The sequence below is a fragment of the Telopea speciosissima genome, chromosome 3 (genome assembly GCF_018873765.1).
Source record: "Telopea speciosissima isolate NSW1024214 ecotype Mountain lineage chromosome 3, Tspe_v1, whole genome shotgun sequence".
NCBI lineage: Eukaryota > Viridiplantae > Streptophyta > Magnoliopsida > Proteales > Proteaceae > Telopea > Telopea speciosissima.
Window position 1 is genome coordinate 6,892,508 of NC_057918.1, and position 17,729 is coordinate 6,910,236.

A 17,729-nucleotide genomic window follows, 5' to 3' on the forward strand; every position below is an offset into this window, starting at 1 on the left:
TGGTGAGAGGTCTCTTGTTCTCCTGGGATGCTTGGGAAGGCTCCCCGCTGCGGAGTGGGGGTTGCCTGTCGCGCAGAGTCTCTCTCGATCTCGCGCCCCGGGAGATGATCTCCTAGGGTTTGGCTCTTGTTGAGGTATGGACTCCACCCTTGCTGGGTGAAGTCCTCCGACGGTGAGATGTCGCCACGCTGCGTCAGGTATTCTCGAAAGAGTCGTTGTTCATCGAGGATCTGTCGTTGCAGGTCGTTGATCGACCCACGGTGGCGGAGCATTGGGGTCGGTGTCACCTCCACCACCACATCGTTGGCCTCGTCATTGTTGGGCTCGGCGATCACGAACTGGTCATTAGGGGGGGATCTCCTCCTCCCGGAGGGACATGGTCCTGGTCGTTGACTCTGCGTGAGAGCACTCGGGGGTGGTGATCCATTCCTTGCTCCGTTGTTGGTGGTGGTAGTCTTCCTTCGTGCCATTGAATGAGTATGGAGGCGAGCTAGTAGCTGTAATGGCTAGCGTCGTTCCCACAGACGGCGCCAATCTGTTGCGTCAAGAAATCGTCGAGCGGTCCTGCGAGTGCCGTCACTGCAAGTGGACCAAAGGGGTCAATCAGAGAGAACCGGTGTGGTCCCGCCTAGGGCTCTCCGATGCCAAAGTTAGATCTCCTGGCGCAAACAGGATGAATAGTATTTATTCAGATGAGTTTAGATGTCCCTTTAAGGGTGGTGTACCTTTCCTTTTATAGTAGTGTATGGCGGTGTGGAGAGTCCCGGTTTGATGGCGATTGTGCCGTTGAGTGGATAGAGGCCCTGGGTAACAGGACTCTATCTTGATTGATCATCTCCCCCGCGGGAGGAGTGTCCTAGTGGTATCAAGATCCTTGGTGGATAGATACCGCGTGTGGTGATAACGCCTTGGTGATTGAATCCGTTTGGGGATGTGACTTCTAAGCGGTGGCCTAGAGTCACGGGTGGTGACATGAGTGCCAGTAGCGTACGATCGGGTCATAGATGAGTAGCCCCGATGTTCGTGCACGCCACGTCTGCGCCACAATGTCGTGCCTGGGTGAGAGGCCACGCCGGGTGTGGCCACGCCTAGGTGAGGTCGCGCTGAGTGGTGGCCGCGCTGGGTGCGGGTCGCACTGGGTGAGGCCGCGCTGGATGTGGCCGCGCCTAGGTGAGGCCGCGCCTGGGTGAGGCCGTGCCTGGGTGAGAGGCTGCGCCAGGATGTGGTCGTGCCTAGGTGAGGCCGCGCTGGATGTGGCCACGCCTTGGTGAGGCCGCGCCTAAGTGGTGCCACGCACGGGTGAGAGCCTCCTGGGTGTGGCAGCGCCTAGGTGAGGCCGCACAGTGGAGGGCGCGCCACGGGTGAGGCCGCGCTGGATCTTGGCCCCGCTTTGCGTGTTTGGGCCTGCGCCAGATCTTTGGAACCCGGTTCGTTCCCCTTGGTTTTGGGCGGGTCGCCTGTGACACATGGCGGCCGCTGATTGGCCCGGTGAATATTGGATGTATCAAAACCCTTTCCTTAATTCCTAGCTCTTTGGTAGGCCGGAAGTCACGGATTCATCCTGAGGATTCTCTCCTTACCCCTGAGCAGTTTGCAAGTAATGGGAAGGGTGGGAGACGAATCTATAAATAAGAGGCTTTGAGGAGAGAGAAAATATTAGTGGGTTGCACAATATTTTCCCTTGAATCTTCAATAGCGTCCCATAGCATATAATGGTACATTTTTTTTTAATGTCTAATTTTGCAAGTAAGTGGGAACGTGTGGTAGAAAGGGGTTGTAAGTATAAACCAATGTGTGGTCTTGTCGGATCCATCATGAGCCGCCCCTAATGGGTTGTTGGGTCTGGTCTGATTAAAGATTATGCGTTCGGTCCATAGGTATAAGCCTGATCGAGCCCGCCCTACTCCCTACCCAATCCACACCCAGAGGGTCTCGTCCCAACTCCCAACTGCCTTCAGAAGTGGTAAGCCCCATGTGCGTTTCACAGGACAGGATGAGTGTAGCTGAGCATTGTTTCGATGGATTGGTTCCAGTTTTGGCTAAACTCCAACTTGGCCCTGTTGCCATTCCCGGGGTTTGAAAAATGGGATAAGGAATATGTTCTATTACGTAGGATTGTTTAAATGGTTATATTATCCCAAATGGTAACTAATTAATAAAACGGTTCTAATTAAACGTTTCTATCGGTTTTAGTTTCGGTTTTGTTGTTGAATTCAATTTACCAATTTTGGGCCCAATTGAGATGGACCTATTTTATTTGGTTTGAACCACGACATTTAAGCTCAAATTTTAATTCAAAAAAAAAAAAAAAAAAAAAAAACTAGATTAAATTAATTTACATGGTGTAAATCCATTACAAAACACCAGAAAACGTATATAGAATGTCAAGGCTGACCAATATTTTTATTTGGTTTAGTATGTATAAGTGGTTCAATATCATTTTCGTTTTTAGTCACTTTTAATCAATTCAAATCGAATTATTCAATAAACAATTTTACTTTTAAAACTAAGATTGAAAAGAATAGTAAATAATTTAATTTGTTTTCGATTTGCAATTTACACTTTTATTGTGGAATTTATCCTGACACTCTCTCTCTAGGGGTGCAAGTTTGGCCTTGTCGATCTGAACCCGCCCTGGCCTGTCCTAAGCCTGAATAGGACTTGGGCTGAGATACCTGACCGAGGGCGGGTCAGGGCTGGAAATTGTTGGTCCTGAGTCAGGGTCAGGTTGAGGCCTTGGGCTGAGTCTGGCCCTGTTTTAAGTAATACTATAATATATATATTGATATATTATAAATATTATAAACTTTAAATGTCACACATAATTTGTTATATAATATATTATATATGAAGATAATAAGTGATAATATATTTTATATAAAATTGATAATTTTCTCCCATACCCTCTATCCAACTCAATCCAGTCCATGCATCTCTATCTTCTCCGACTCCATGATTAGGTTCAATCAGGGTCAGCCCGGCCCAACCCTGAGGGTGGGTCAGGGTTGGATTTTTCAGACCCTGAGTCAGGATCAGGTCGAGCTTGGGCCCAACTAAAGAGAGTTAGGGTTGGACTGGGAATTTGAAAAGCCCGGCCCAATCCGACCCTATTGCAACCCTATCTCTCTCTCCTTAGGCAGAAATACAAATCATGTATTGAATGAATCTATTTTCCACCCTCTCATTGGTGCGATTTTCCACTCTTACATTATGGGAAATATCTACCTTATTGAATTTACCTACGAGAATATTGATGCACATGTGATTGGTAATAGTGGAATTATAGATAAATTTTATTTTTATTTCACCATTTTTTTTTTTTTTTTTTTCAAGATATGAATATATGATATCTAATAAAGGGAGTTTGTCCTTTACCAAAACATAATAATAATAAAGGGAGTTTGTCTTTAATTAAAGTAATTAACAATGCTTTGATATACTCGACCCAACTCACCCAAAGCCCTAGGGTACTTTTGTCGCTTTGGAAAAACAGAATATTCTTATTCTCTATGGGTCCCAGCCTATGTTATAAATTCCCCAAAAAGAGTGTGAGAATTAAGAGGGCTCAATTAACTAACGATATTATACCCTATCAAATGTGCTCTCGAGTTTTACCCACAAAAAAAAAAAAATGTGCTCTCGAGACAATAACCTCAACCCACGGGGTATTTTGGTCGCTTTGGGAAGATGGAAAGCTCCCCTCGTAAAAATAATGGAAAAAAAATCATTTTCTATACATAAACTCTCTTAAATTTCCCTAAAAGTTGAAACATTGCTCACCCATCCCTTTCTCTCTTACGCACAAGGAAATGGATCCGTCTTAGGTTGGCATGGTCGCTTTGTAACGATCTTCTACCAAATTATACCAAATCTTTTTTGTATTGGTAAAATATACCAAATCCAATACCAAATCCAATTCTTAAATTTAATATATATTTAATAGATTTTAAATATGGTATAAGGTTCCTAAAAAGCGGGGTGGGGCGGGACATAGAACGATCATTTCATGCCCCTCTGTGTCTAGGATATAAGGGGCCACAGCCTTCCAAGGTTTTTTTTCTCTTATATATTTATCTTGTGGCAATTTACGTGAGGCTCAAATTTTTTTCGACATGTAAATTCCAAAAGTTTCGTATTCACATGTAAAATTTTAATGTAATTGTAATTTGGCAAATGAAAAAATAGAAATCGAAAAATCTAAAGACCAATGGAGAGTGTGTAGTAGTGGCCAACACATAACAATATAGTTATTGAAGGGAAAATGTTTTTTGTCCAAGGGCATGGCCTATGCTACTACCCCAGTGTCTATCTCTCTCCTACCTCTATAAAATGACAATTTTGTCCCCAAGGATGAGAGAGACATTAGAGCTACTAAACAGAAAATATAATCTTGTTTTTTTTTTTTTGGGTGAAAGGACAGAAAACATTATCACTTGATTGAGTTATGCTTTAAAATTTAACAAGTGGTCAATTCACATCATTCTTTAGTCCTTGCTAATGGTTATAAATATCATATCACACACTTTTACATGGCAAAACTTATGAGTGTCAAATAGTCTGTTTGGTTCGATTTTGATTGGGTTGAATCAGTCTTAGTCTTTGGGCCAGAGTGGGCCAAACAAAAGCTGGTGATAAGGGAATGCTCGGTTCCAATCTGTTTCAGTTTTTGTATTGGGTTTTTATTGGTTTGATATCGGGCTTGGTCTGGTTTGGTTTATCATATATATAAGCACTTATCAAAAAGCATTAATTTTTTTTCTTCCGGATTTGTATCGATTTTTGTCAATTTCTGTCCATTTTCATTTTCAGTTGGTTCGATTTTTGCAACCACCGGTTTGTTTGGTTTTTAAACCCTTAGCAAAACTGAAGAAATCTTCCCATGGATTCCTTGCCAAATGGGCTGCTTGGACAAAACTTTTTATTTTAATCTTTTGGTGTCAATTTTAGGTTTTATTGGACCATTTCATTATATTTAGTGAATGGTATTAGATCGGGTATCGGCCATTCCAGAAACCAACACGGATCAACTCGTATATTTCTAAAAAATCAAATTTTTTAAAAACAATTTTACCCCTAGTCTTACCATTGTACCAGCCGATCCAATATCGATATCATTCTAAAGCTTCAAACCATGCATTTCATAAGAATTGCGAATCTATGCATATTGGACAAGCTAGGGTTTGGCAAAAGGTTTTACAATGTCAGTTGCTGATTTGACGCACCACCCTTCTTCTTTTTCCTCCTTTGTCTGAAGTTTGAGATCGCGACATAAAACGATGTCCCAATTATTTCACAGAACAGGGGATAAAAAAGCAAATAAAATTTTATCGGTCACATGATGGGAAGGTCAAAAGTGACATAAAACTGTGACTGTGAGGTGGTAAGTATTTAATTACAGAGGTGGGGGGGGGGGGGGTTTGCAAAAGGTGAGAGAAAGGTTACAATCTTTCAATCATGGTGATGTGTTAACCCTATAGGAAAACAAAAATGATAAGAAAAGTATAAAGCAAAGATTTGATATGAAAATGTTGAAAATGAAGGCTCCAGAAGCAAACAATCAATCAAAACCACTCCTCTCACCTTTTCCTCTTTCAATTTCAAAGTGGGCCTCCTACCCCCCCCAACAAACAAAAAAGGATAAAATACGAAGTAGGCCTAAACCCTAGGCATTGTTTGTTTTGGTTCAACAAATTAGAATCAGACAGGAAAGATGACCCTACTTGGCTTTGCTTTCTGGTTCAGGATGAGGTGGACTGGGACTAGTTGGGGAGCGGAGACCATACTCATCCCTTGTGTGTGGGGGGGGGGGGGCTCATGAAAGAGCACATGGGCTAGTAGGGTTTTGGGCCCCCAGTTCTCTTTCTCTCTCTCTCTCTCCCTCTCATGATTTTTAGGAATCGGTATCAGATCAGCTGTATATGTATCATATTAGCCATGACCGGTACTGATACCGATATGGATCAGGTACCGTAAATTAAATCCATGCACACACACACAGCCACACACACTTATGAAGTTGGATAAGAAAATGGTAAATAAACCAGAGTGCAAACAGCACCCATCAGATGATGCTCATAATTAACCATTGGATCAACTTGGACGCCAGTAATAATGGCAACAATTCGAAAGAGAGGGGGGGGGGGGGATGATCATTATATCGGGTATCTAACCCAGGCCCATGCTTGGCCTTTTTTATCATAAAAAAGGGAAAGGTTTTGGTCCTTTGGGACCTGTTTGGTCGGATTGAATCGCTCCAAACTCCTGAAGTAACATTAATCTACCCATATATTATGGGCAGAGGTTTCTCATGATGCCAACATGGGATTGCCAGGCCCACAAGAGATGGATCCGTATACAAAAAGGCCCATTTGGTGTGGGTCTGTCACATCAATAGGCATAGTTTCGTATACAAGGAGGCCCATTTGGTGTGAAAAGAAAGAGAATCCCAGTGTGGGATTCACTGGTTAGAATGTGAGAGGACGTGAGAAAGAATCCCCACATCGGCGTGGTGGGGATCTTTATCCACTATGTCAGTTTTCAGTCTTAGAAGAGGAAAAGAGAAGTGGTATCAAAAGGATGGTTGTTTGAGGCCTAGCATAAAAGTTCTCTTACTATTTGTCGTGTGATTAAGGATGTAACAACTAACAACTATGCCGAAGGGTAAAACTCCATTTTTTAGGTTAGTCATATGTCAAATTTGGTAGAAAAAATGTGAGTATAGACATGTGAATTGAACCATAAATGCCCGAGTTGGGTCCCACAAATTGGGTGTCTAATTACACAAGAGGGCTCATCACTTCATTCTCTCAAGGAAGTAAAGTAAGTTAGAGATCGAACTGCCAAAAACAGATGTTCCTATAGCTAAGATCAATACCATTGTGAAGTAGTCTAAATAGCAAGCTTTGATTGTATTTACTAGTCAGCTTCGTCTTAATAAATTAGATGGGGCTTTGGCTTTCCGCCATCCAGCCCAATACACAGGCCCAGGCCTTAGAGAAGGAAATTTTATTTTTTACCCTTTTTGGGTTCATCTTAACCAAAAAAAAAAAAGAGTAAGTAGTAAAGAGCGCGCAGTCCACACTTGTCTTTTAGCATCAGTCAGCTGTCGTCAAAGTTCAAATGCCAGCGTTTTAACTGAACTTGCCAGCTCGCCTTCGAACGGATAAGAACCACAACCGGCGGTGCTTCGGTTTGGCGCCATGTCCACCGCTTTTCTCTTCTCTTCAACTTCGCTAGCTCTGAAGCATTCTTCTGGCTTCTCTACTTCTTCATCGAACCCTAGTTTTTTTACAGAGTCTATCCCAGAAGACAGAGTCGATTCTCCAATCACTTCACTAGTGCTTCACTTCGTTGTTTCGCAACCACTGCCGCTTTGTTTTCAAATAAATTCAATTTTTATTTTTCTTTGTGCGTTTCACCACTAAATTCAGGCGATGAAATGGCGAGGGTCATATGGAGGATGGTAAAAGAAAAGGTAAGGTTCTAAGAGTTTCGTGATAACCTTCTGTACGATAAATTTCTTTCGTGCTTTGCATTTTGGTTTGATACTTTGATGTATCGCAGCTTATAGTTCCGTATCTGGATTTAGACATAAAGTACTACGATTTGGGCATTCTGAATTGAGATGCAACCGAAGACAAGGTTACGGTGGAAGCCGCTGAAGCTACTCTAAAGTAAGTGATCATACTGTGGATTTGTCTAACGCCTTGATTCTGACGGTGGGAGAGTAATTCAACCTAGTTCGTTCTCGTTTCTGTTTGTGATTGCTTTTGCAAAGTGTCATACCGCGCGCTTTTCAATTTCAATTTCCGGTTACGTGGTTTTCCTAAACTCTTTACTAGTAGCAATTGGACGTAATTATTATCAATTCTCTTGATACTTCGATTATATTTATACACATTGTTGCATCTGAGATTCTCCTGAGGTGAACCTGCACCCGAAGAGCCAAGAGATAAGGCAGAAGAGCTAACCGGAGTGAGCTCCGGGAACTCCTCCGATGCCTAAATAGATCACTCCGGGGATTCTCCGATGCCTAAATAGATCTAAGAGAAACAGTAGTCGAGCAAGAGTAGAAAAAGACCAGTAAGCTTAAGATTGTGTGATTTCACCTGTGTACTTCGATCACTGTAGTTCTATTTATAGGACGAACAAGGAATGTCTTGAGTTCACGTAAACCTTAGGTTCATATCGTCCTGACCTCATGTGAAACACGTACTTTAGAGTTTATGTGGGAGATCTGAGCAAGAACCGTTGAACTGATTTGTAGTTGGCATAATGGAGAATCCCCAGTTGACTGGTCACATGGGAAGTTCCAGTCATGAGTTTGGTGTGAGAAAACTTAGTCCCAACAGCTTCCTCGTGGTCTCAAACCGATCATATGCGGGCTTGCTTATGTGATTTCGGGCTCGAGTCCCTACCACGTGGCGTCCATCTATTGGAGAGCTGATCTTATTTGTATCACACATTGAGTGGATACTTGTAAATCTTTGTAAATCTAAATTGCACACCTAATTTGTGAAAATGAGCCTACTCAATAATACTTGTGAAAAGGTAAGTGGAATTGGAACCACATGGTGGTCTGACTAAAGGCAATAGATGTTCCTTTAAGAGCTGTCAGTGTCATGTCTTGCTTGGGAAATCTTAGTACAGCGGAAAATGCTGAATTTTAAAGGTCTCTGCCCTTTGGGTTGTTACGTTGATTTTTTCTCTTTCCAAACTTTGGGTTCGTGTTCTTATTTGGATGCTCACTTCAGCAAATAGAAGCTCTTCCGCAAAATGAACCAAAACTAATCTGTGTAGTAATGGAAATTTAAAGTTCAGGAGATGACTAAGGTGGTCCTAATTATATTGGTATCCCGAAAACAATCTAATGAGAAACGAGAAATTAAACACTCACAATTAAACGAATGAAAACCTTATCTAACCAACCGCATGGGACCACAGCCATCTGACCGAGTCTACCAAAAGGCTAAAGAATCAATTTGATCTTTTGGTTCACCCACTTCTTCCATACCCTCAATGCACAGAAGTTTCCAAGTCTTCTTTCTCTGCTTGTGTGACACCTCTCTGGCTTTGTGCCATTTGAGCCATAAAATTGGTTTCCTCCTCTCTCTCCCCGATCTTTTAATTAATATCCGTCATTTTTTCCTATTAAAATGCACAGAGAGCTTTATTGATTATAAGATTTTACATGAATTCATGTTTTTTGTTCTGCTGAGGTTCTAATTTTTTATGTACTGCAGGTATAATGTTGCTGTGAAATGTGCACCCATAACTCCTGGTTAGTTAGATTTTATTTTTTTCCAGTACTCTTAAGTCATAAGTACTTAGAAAATGGTTTTTAAAACATGAATTTGTTCCTTACGGTAATTTTGTAACATAAGTTCTTGAATCCAAACAAACTTCTGGGGGTGTGTGCTAGTCCTTGTTACTGAGACATAGGTCTAAGCGGAAAGGGAATGTGAATTTTTGAAATTGCTCCAAGAGAGATTTTACTGACAAATGCTTTTCATTCATACAGATGAAGCCAGGGTTAAGGAATTTGGGCTAAAGAAGATGTGGAGTTGTCCAAATGGCACAATACGAAATATTTTAAATGGTTTGCATTGCATCCTTTCTCTTTTTCTTTCTTTGTATTCATCTTGGCGATAGTAAAAGCATAGCTTGATAATTTCTGCACTAACTTGGTTGTCTTACATTTTTGAATGGTATTTGCATTAAAAAAAGAGTAACCAGTGCACAAAGCTCCTGCTACTGCAGGGTCTGGGAGGGGCAAAATGCTTTAATATGGAACCTTTACTACTTGTTCCTGTCAGTCATGTCTTTCTGAATTTTACATTCCTTTTAGTTGATGGCAACTGATGTCTTGAATGTATACTTCCCTTCAGGATTTGAAAAATTGCTCATTTCCAACTGCAGGTACTGTTTTCCGTGAACCGACACTCTGTTGGAATATTCCCAGGATTGTTCCTGGTAATGCTCTAATCCTAGCCTCACATTGTATCTGATTTATTATGATAACACCACTTGGTACTTATTCTTTGGAAATGTAGGTTGGAAGAAACCCATATGCATTGGCAGACATGCATTTGGTGACCAGTATTGTGCCACTGATACAATCATCAAGGGACCAGGAAAGCTTAAAATGGTTTTTGGTTAGATAATAGAAACTGTTCTTTAGTTTTTATGATGTTCTTTTCTCTACATGTGACTCTGGTAAATGTTTGATTTTAAAAAATAGTGAAATAAATTGTTTGAATGGTCAATTATTAAAATGCTTCCTGAGTTACCTTGTGAATGCCAGTCCCAACAGAGGGGGGGATGCCCGTGGAGATGGATGTTTATGATTTCAAAGGTCCCGGAATAGCTCTTGCCATGTACAATGTTGATGAGGTTTGTTCTATACTGCTTTCCTTTGGAAATTTGCATTGGGATGCCTTTCCTGACAATTTAATGGAGAGTTTTGTAACTAATCAGTCTATTCGAGCATTTGCCGAGGCATCAATGTCAATGGCATTTGCAAAGAAATGGCCTCTTTACTTTAGCACCAAAAATACAATCCTTAAGATATATGATGGAAGGTAATGTAGTTTTTCTGTGTGTTATTTTATTTCTTTAATTCCTATATGATTCAGTTAGATTTTTTCAGATAACTGGAATTTTCGAATCATAATGCTTGCTCATGATCTTAAAATATGGGTTCATCACAGGTTTAAGGATATCTTCCAGGAGGTATACGAAGGGAAATGGAAGCAGAAGTTTGAAGAGCATTCACTATGGTCTGTTCATGTCGTTGATTTTGACTGTTACCTATATTCTAGAGACTTCTTGAAATAACTGATGGAAGTCAATTTTTTGACACTCAGGTATGAACATCGTCTCATTGACGACATGGTGGCTTTTGCACTAAAAAGTGATGGTGGATATGTATGGGCTTGCAAAAACTATGATGGTGACGTCCAGAGTGATTTACTAGCTCAAGGTGCTGTTATGTGCTTCAATACTTTTTATATGTTTATTAATGGGGAAATTGTGCATTTCTTGATCTTAAAATGGGTAAAAGATTTGTATGGGAAAATCAAGACAGTTGTGCCTTTATGCATGTAGAATGACTGCTGCCAAGGGTTCTGAGATTAGTTTGTGGGCGTACATGGGTGGAATGAGAAATAAGGAATCACCAGACATAGTTGTGTTATGTTTGATAATTCCATGTATGGCTCCGATGAGGAATGTGCTGGTGATGGTCAAAACTTTCTAAATGAGGAAGGGAAGGCCGAATACGATGTGATTGAGGTAGTGAAGGACTTGAAGGCCCTGTGGAAGGATAATATGTACCTAGATCATGATGAAACTGAATTCATGTTAACTCTATACAGTTGATCAAGTTTTGATTGATTATGGTGTGAGTAGTAATGATTGTCTGCATGTATACAAAGAGAAAAGAAAATGAAAAAGAGATGAAGTGCATTCGCTGATTACTTGATTAGTAGTTATGATTGGATGTGATTCTTCATTCTCTTAAAATATTGAAATAATTTATAGAAAACTCATTCATTGACATTTAAGTATAGGCATTGGCTCACTGTGATATCTGGATGTTGAAAGAGCTTCTTGAATGGTTTCATTTTTTGACATTTTAAGTATAAGCATTTTCTCACTGTTGATGACTCACTGTGATCTCTGGATATTGAAAGAGATTTTTGAATGGTTCTACAGTTCTACTAAAGGTTCCAGTAAGGTCTCTAGAAACTTAACCTAGAGTGCTAAACTAAGAAAGAAAGGGATTTATCATGACCGATTTTTTCTTTGGCTCTTAGGGCTGGCTGATTTGGTTGATTGGGAATTGAAAGGGTAAGATGAATACTTGTATATGGATGCAAACATCAATACTTGGGTTTTGATTGATGGAATGATCCTTATTATAGAGAGAAAAAAAAGGAGAACATGAAACAAACCTAGGAATCCACCTAAGGCGTGGAAAAATCCACTATCACTCCATGGATCTGCACAGCAAAGAGAGATTACGCTGCAACACTCAATTCATTGAATTGTCTAGGACATGTTGTTACAGCTCCTTAATATAGACTCTTTTAATAACAATTACTTATTACAAAGATTTGGGTAAGCCCAGTCCTGTTACAGCGCATACAAAACCTACTAAGACTGGTCATCCAGCAGAAAAAGGAAAGCGGGAGATACTTAAAATACTTATTGTAACAGCACTGCTTCTCTTAGGGACACTATTGACCGAATCCCACATTCAGCAAGAACCCGGTTGATTTAGCATTGTTGAACTGAGTGGGTTTCTTGTGGATATTGAATCCCAATCAACACTGATCAAAATTTGAACCCAGAACCAGTAAAATGTGATTCAGTTTGGTGAGTAGTGGATTGAATGTTAAATAAAATTTGAGCTTAGTCTAGCAAAAGTAAAAAACTATTGAAGTTGGTGGAATTGAGCTCTCAACTGATAAAAATGTGTATTCTGCAGAGACAGGTCAACCAGATCTACATCCCGCTTCTTTGAACGACTTGCCTCCAAGTCAACAAACATATAACATAAAACTATCAAAGAACAGGGGAAGCAGAAAGCTTCATGAAAGCATGTAAACCAAGATATGTGGACTATGAGAAAACCTCCATAGCCAACATATATTGAGGAAACCCCTCTAATGATGGACATCACATCACTCTCTACCTAATTGGAACCAAATGAATGGAACAAATTGGTCCAGTCGATGGATGAGATTGAAGCTTGGATGTAATCGAGTCAGCTAAACTAATGGGGCTGAATAGTTGTTACAGAACCTTCATAATCCCTGAAGACTCCTCCTGTGCCAATTGGATCTGAGATGATTTGCTTCCCCCTTTTGGACGCGAGCTGGTTTTGGGCGCTGCCCATTTGAGGCCCCTTTGGTCCGCATTGTCTGTGTTGTGGCTTGTATCCTTTAGGGTCTCATGTAGTTACTACCCCGCGCTTTTTTTTTTCCTTTCTTTCTGTTTCGTTTTCTCTTTCCTTTAAAATTGACTTTGGTGGATGCAGGATTTGGTTCTCTAGGCCTCATGCTTGCATTTTCCAATTCATGAATTCAATTGGTATTACTCCATCTGTCCATGTTTCTCCCACTTTAATCATAAACCTGACGCCATGTTTGAGTTTTGTTGATAGTTAATTTAACAATTATGGAACTTAGATAAAATGAAGTAGTTGTACATAATCGAGAATCAGTCTATTGCATTCTATGTTCTCTCAGTTAATTGAGCATAAACATACCTAACTTTCTTAAAAGTTAAACTAAGCTTTGTCCGAACTAATTGGGGCTAGCTACACATACTCCATCATTCCTCTCTGTTCATAGGAGTAGTCAATACATAAGTGAACGTGTCCGCTTTCACCACTTTAACCCTAGTCATCTTCACTCCTCTTCCTTGCCCTTTGACCACCTTTAAATTTGCACCGCGTTTCTCAATTTTCTAGAAACCATTTGACATTGTAAAACTGATTTGTCTCCTTCAAAAGTGTGAGTTTGGTTAAACCAGCTGAATGTTGTTGACTTGTGAATTATCCTATGTTTCTGGATTAGTGAATCACGTGACAGCCCTTATGTTTTAGCATTGATATTAGCATTTATTATGTGTTGCCAGAAGCCGATTAATTTTGACAGTCAGCTTTACAAATTATCAGGGAATAAGATTAAAACAACTGACAAACTCCCAACTGGCATCAGTGCATCACTGTATCCTTACCAGCTTCATATTGTTAGCCACCAGCTCTAAACCCAGCTTTCAGGAGGAGGCGATGAGGAGCTGCATTACAACTGACTTTCAGGAGGCGGCGGTGAGGAGCTGCTTCCTAGGATGTCGAAAAGATGTTTTGGAACCAGAATTTTGAGAAAATGGGCATTTTTGGTTAGATTTGTATGACTATGTTACGTGCAAGATAATCTGGAAATAAATAAAATTAAAGAGAAATAATAGGGATAGAAAGAGTGGAAGAGAGAGATAAATTTGGGATAGAGTTTGCTTTACAGACGAAGCAATGGCGTCTGGCTTGTTGGGAGGTAGCTTGCCTCTCTCAAGATAATCTCTAGAGAAAAATTAGGATTCCAAAAGTCTAATTTCTATTTCACCATTCACAAATAAATGCACGTACAATAATTGGTTATCACAACTACTCACTTCCCACTCCTACATTTTCTTTTTAACTCATCCGGTTGCTAATAACTGATTACACACTTACTACTAATTAATAACTTAATAATAAATAAAATTACTACTACTAATTAACTACTTAATATTAATTAACTATTAAATAAGATACACATGGAGTACGTAACAGACTATCAGTGTCATTTTAGGAATTCAGACTCCTGATTTTGGGCTTCTCGGGAAGAAGTAGCCAGGCTCCTGCTTTGCAGTTTGTCAGTGAGTTGAACTTGTATTGGGCTTTTCAAAAATGACATTTGGTCCAACTTGGATCAACATCCATGAGAGGCAAAAGTTGGAAAATCTTCCTCCTGTGCTTGTCTGTCTGCCAAAAAATTTAAGTAGGGACATTCATCATATGTCCTATCATTTCAAATTTAGGGATGTTATACATGGGTGTATCCCATCAAAATTTCATTTTACTTTTTACATGTATATATGTTATTTCTCACATCTACAGAGTACTTGTGTGTTTCACAAGTTGCCTATTAGAAATTTACTGTTAGATTTGACTTTTCAATTCATGCACATTATTCAATGGCAGATCCCAGGAAATAATCCTTAGGACTCCTTGGTCGCCTTGAAATTTGGCCATGGATGTATGTTCTTGAACATGTTTTGAGTAATATTAATGATGCTGGAATGGTTATATAAGTTTTAAATGAAACTTAGGTATTATCATGGTTGAAAATTCTACCCTTGCTCTTTGTATTGGTGGTCTCAAGCCCAGGTTAAAGAGGGACGGTGTGTCAGGTTGACAACTAGCACTAGAAAAATACATGGCCAAACCTTTAGCATGGACTATGAAAGTTTTCTATTTCTGCCAAACTCGATCTAAATGGCCAACCCCATTTAATTGGGGAAGGCTTGATAGTGTACAGTGAATGGTACTATTATATTTAAGGGGCGCTGTTCTCTGTGCTGCTGTACAGCCTGCGCCCAGGCACAGGGTCTGGGCACAATGACCACCCTGCCCCCCTACACAGGCTGCCCATGTGCCGGGGTGCAGGCTGCGCTGCGGCACAGAGAACATTTTCCCTATATTTAAACCTCATATGGGCTCTCAACAAACCAGGCAACTCAATTCATCCAGTTCCTGACCGGTACCTGTTCTGATATGGATAGTTAATTGTAGTCCTTATTTTACATCATCATCTCCCTCCCACGTTATTTCTCAAAGCAATTGAAAGTTCTTCTCTCCTCCCCCCTCCTCCTCCGCCCTTCTTTTGTTTATGCTAATTATTCTCCACAATGTGTGTGCAGAGTAACGAGAGAGGATGAATTTATTGAGCTCTACTTGAACACACAAGATTTTATTGATGCCGTTGTACAGTATCTAAAGGTAAAGCTACAGGGAACAGTAACTTTATAAGCATATCGTTCATTAGAGAGAATCAAACAAGTAATGTGAGGTGAAAGAACTGTATATGTACATAAGTACATTTTTGTTTCTACTTTAAAAATACAGTAGTAGACAGATTTGCACCGTTATTTTCATTGTCGTTACTACGGTTATCAATTTATACATGGAGCATCCTTCCATAAGGCATGTAAGCCGCACTATCCTCTCCGGTTCCCTGCCTAGAACAATTGTCCGGTTCTTCTCATAGGTGATCGGAAATGACGATCTAACTCCCTACTCAAACACATTGTCCGAGTGAAATTAGGTCATCATTTTCACCTCCCTATGAGAGGAATTGGACAATTGTACCGGCAGGAGCCAGATAGGATAAAAATTCCGGAACCAGTCGTTTAAAAGCCAACTGAAAAAATACGATTCTGTTTTGGTTTTGAAAATTGGGATTTTCTTTGGTTTCGGTTTTAGGTCAAATACTGTTGGTTTGAATTGAATCAAACCAAATAGTGCGACTCCTATGAACCGAATCCAAATCAAACCTAAACCTTATTAAACCCTAAAAGGCTAAAACAGAGTTCTAAGTCACATCGTTATCCCTTCTGCCTCTATCTTCGATTATCGATTCTCAGTGATTTTTCCAGAATTGCAAAATACGTACAATCCGATACTGTTTTCAGCTGCACAGCTTACATACGAAACTGGTGGGATCTCTCGGCTGTGTTAAGGGCTCCCAAAGATCCCCCAATCTCATGGTTTGTGCAAACGAAGTAGCTGATACAGACAACTTGGACTTGTGTTTGCCTGTTTTGTGCAAGTTCTCTGAAATTTTATATTTCCTGTTATGTTAGATCAACTGAGGCCCAGTTACACCCATGCTCGGGTAGATATTGGGGTTTGAAGTTTCATGCCTGGTCCAAAGTGGATCCTCTAGAATGTCCATTTCATGGACACACCCAGGGATTTAAAAATTGGATCGGATCAGCCGATTCGAGTGAATACACATTGGTAGGGGGCTTTTCCCAAGCTGGGACCAATCTAGATCCGGACTCCATCAATTGCAAGCATAAATCATTGGACAAACAGAGAAAGTGATGTTGTATCCTCTAACTCTTTCTTGTGGTGAAATGCTAAAGAGATCACACGTCGGGTCAGCTTCTCATACGTCGAGTGTAATGACTCTTCACATATGGTTTTGTAATGTTTTGTCTTTTCTACTCACAAATGTCTTAAACACTCGTAATTGCAGTACGATGGGGTATTTGTGGAAGCCAAAGAACACATGTCAGATCACGAAAAACTTTACCTAAAGCCTTTGCATATGGGGAGCTGATCTGGCACCACTGCTACCAGGTAGACACTGCCAAAACATTCAGATTTCAAAATCAGGATTGCTCTAAAATGATTCTATGGTTGTCCAAGGCCTCATCTTGAAATCCTGAATACAGACAGGTAGGACAAGGAGTGGTCAAATAATACAAGCAGTACTGTTTCTTGCATGAATTAATACCGGACTGCTGACTGCTTCTAGACGTTGCAGGGAAAATATTGAATGATGAATTTTTAAAATTGAAGAAGACACATTGCGGATTTTGAATGATTATGAAATTTCCTCCGTCAGAGGAGTCTCTTGATTGGTCACATGGTGGCCCAGTTTAAACATATACACCAATATTGAAGTTGTTTACAGAGCAATGGATTTTTTTATTTTATTTTATAAATCTTGATGTTTTCTTCTAATAGATTAATGTGACCGGAATAAAACTCAAAATAATAGAGAATTACGGGGATAACATGTTCACAAAGTTTGAGCATCAATAAAAACTGATGCATGATAGATAAGCTGCTAGTGCTGGAAATGACTTAGTTGTTGGTTTCCTCCTAGCTTCAATTGATTTGAAGGTTACGGGCATTTGGTGGTGGCAAGTGATCATCTTGCAAAAAATGTCGAAACTTCTAAAATTTGCACTACAAATTTGTCAAGACACAATCAGTTGTCTGAAAATACATGTTTGTATTGGAGCTGCATCCGTCAAGTTTCTTGAGACTTTAGTAAAACTCATCATCTTATACAAGAGCAATTAGAACACATCTATAGATTCAACAAATGATGAAAATTTAAAAGAACAAACAAAATAAAAAAAGGGAGAAAATTTTTCTTCACCGCACT

At 40.1% G+C, this 17,729-nt stretch overlaps 1 pseudogene; it reads left to right on the forward strand.

The window, feature by feature from the left end:
* The first annotated feature begins 7,191 nt into the window (after window positions 1-7,191).
* LOC122654112 lies at window positions 7,192-13,086 on the forward strand (annotated as a pseudogene).
* The last annotated feature ends 4,643 nt before the right edge of the window (window positions 13,087-17,729 follow it).